This window comes from Arachis ipaensis, chromosome B2 (genome assembly GCF_059453495.1).
Source record: "Arachis ipaensis isolate K30076 ecotype BB chromosome B2, ASM5945349v1, whole genome shotgun sequence".
NCBI classification, from domain to species: domain Eukaryota; kingdom Viridiplantae; phylum Streptophyta; class Magnoliopsida; order Fabales; family Fabaceae; genus Arachis; species Arachis ipaensis.
In genome coordinates, this window is record NC_142437.1 from 61,878,598 (window position 1) to 61,881,467 (window position 2,870).

The following is a 2,870-nucleotide window of genomic DNA, read 5'->3' on the forward strand; positions in this document are numbered from 1 at the left end:
TTCAAAAACTAGGGTTGTTACATGGGACATGTACAAATTGCGGGCAACTTATCTTTTCCCGCCTTGGTTTCTGATCTCGTCTCGGCAGCCGGAGTCTCCTACAAAGCTGGGGACACCAAAGCCTTACTTCCACGGGATGATCAGTACATCCCTAACGAAAAATATATCAGACCGCCAGCAGCCACTACAAGCCAACCTACAGAACCGGCTGAAGACATTCCTCCTTCAACACCACAAGCACCTACAACAAACCAACTGCTCCATCAGATACTTGAAATGTTGGATTGGAAGGAACACAAAGCAAAGTTAAGAGAGCACCGTAACAAGCGCCGATTCACATACCTCAAGGAGCTACTTATGGGAAACTACAAAGACCTAGACACCCCAGACTCCACTTTATTTACCAGAACAGGGAGCCATGACGGTCCCGATGGTGGAGATGCTACTACCAGTCCCCCTTTGTTCCAGACAGATGGCACCGAGGATGGTGCAAAGCCTTAAGTGTGGGGAGGTCGGTCAGTACCTGACTTCTGGAGGTAAATTCTCTTCTTTAAACACCAGTAAAATAGGATATTGGTGCGCAGAGATTGTGACGGTTCCTTCCTTGGTAACGGCGCTAAAAACTAAATACGCACGTTCATGTTCTTAATTCTGTTTCACAACTTCGTACAACTAACCAGCAAGTGCACTAGGTCGTCCAAGTAATAAACCTTACGTGAGTAAGGGTCGATCCCACGGAGATTGTCGGCTTGAAGTAAGCTATGGTCACCTTGTAAATCTCAGTCAGGCGGATTCAAATGGTTATGGTGAATTGATAATTAAAAACATAAATAAAATATAAACTAGGATAGAGATACTTATGTAATTCATTGGTGAGAATTTCAGATAAGCGTATAGAGATGCCTTTCGTTCTTCTGAACCTCTGCTTTCCTGCTGTCTTCATCCAATCATTCCTACTCCTTTCTATGGCAAGCTGTATGTTAGGCATTACCGTTGTCAATGGCTACATCGTGTCCTCTCAGTGAAAATGGTCCAATGCGCTGTCACTGCATGACTAATCATCTGTCGGTTCTCGATCATACTGGAATAGGTTGCATTGATCCTTTTGCGTCTGTCATTACGCCCAGCACTCGCGAGTTTGAAGCTCGTCGCAGCCATCCCTTCCCAGATCCTACTCGGAATACCACAGACAAGGTTTAGACTTTTTGAATCTCAAGAATGGCCGTCCATGGATTCTAACTTATACCACGAAGACTCTGATTAAGGAAACCCAGAGTTATTCATTCAATATAAGGTAGAACGGAAGTGGTTGTCAGGCACGCGTTCATAGTTGGGAATGATGATGACTGTCACGTTCATCACATTCATATTGAGGTGCGAATAAATATCTTAGAATCGGAATAAGCTTGAATTGAATAGAAAAACAATAGTACTTTGTATTAATTCATGAGGAACAGTAGAGCTCCACACCTTAATCTATGGTATGTAGAAACTCTACCATTGAAAATACATAAGTAATAATAGAGTTCATTGGTCTCGGCCCCAGAGGGGAACCAGAGTAACCAAGACTAAAATGATCTGAAGATGTAAATACAATAGTAAAAAGTCCTATTTATGCTAAACTAGTTACCAGGGTTTACATAAATGAGTAATTGATTTAGAAATCCACTTCCGGGGCCCACTTGGTGTGTGCTTGGGCTGAGAATTGAGCTTTACACGTGTAGAGGCTTCTCTTGGAGTTGAACGCCAGTTTGTAACCTATTTCTGGCGTTTAACTCCACTTTGCAACCTGTTTCTGGCGTTTAACTCCAAAATGCAGCGTGGAACTGGCGTTGAATGCCAGTTTGCGTCGTCTAAACTTGGGCAAAGTATGGACTATTATATATTGCTGTAAAGCCCTGGATGTCTACTTTGAGTGCAGGGAGGTCAGAATCCAACAGCATCTGCAGTCCTTCTTCAACCTCTGAATCTGATTTTTGCTCAGGTCCCTCAATTTCAGCCAGAAAATACCTGAAACCACAGTAAAATACACAAACTCATAGTAAAGTCCAGAAATGTGAATTTTAATTAAAAACTAACTAAATCATACTAAAAACTATGTAAAAACAATGCCAAAAAGCGTATAAATTTTCCGCTCATCACAACACTAAACTTAAATTGTTGCTTGTCCCCAAGCAACTGAAAATCAAATAGGATAAAAATAAGAGAATATACTATAAATTCCAAAATATCAATGAAACTTAGCTCCAATCAGATGATCGGGACTTGTAGCTTTTTGCCTCTTGAATAGTTTTGGCATCTCACTTTATCCATTGAAGTTCAGAATGATTGGCATCTATAGGAACTCCGAGTTTAGATAGTGTTATTGATTCTCCTAGTTCAGTATGTTGATTCTTGAACACAGCTACTTTATGAGTCTTGGCCGTGGCCCTAAGCACTTTGTTTTCCAGTATTACCACCGGATACATAAATGCCACAGACACATAACTGGGTGAACCCTTTCAGATTGTGACTCAGCTTTGCTAAAGTCCCTAATTAGAGGTGTCCAGGGTTCTTAAGCACACTCTTTTTTTGCTTTGGACCTTGACTTTAACCGCTCAGTCTCAAGTTTTCACTTGACACCTTCACGCCACAAGCACATGGTTAGGGACAACTTGGTTTAGCCGCTTAGGCCAGGATTTTATTCCTTTAGGCCCTCCTATCCACTGATGCTCAAAGCCTTGGATCCTTTTTATTATCCTTGCCTTTTGGTTTTAAGGGCTATTGGCTTTTTGCTCTTGCCTTTGGGTTTAAAGAGCTTTTGGATTTTTCTGCTTTCTTTTTCTTTTTCTCTCTTTTTTTTCCGCCATTTTTTTTCTGCAAGCTTTTCT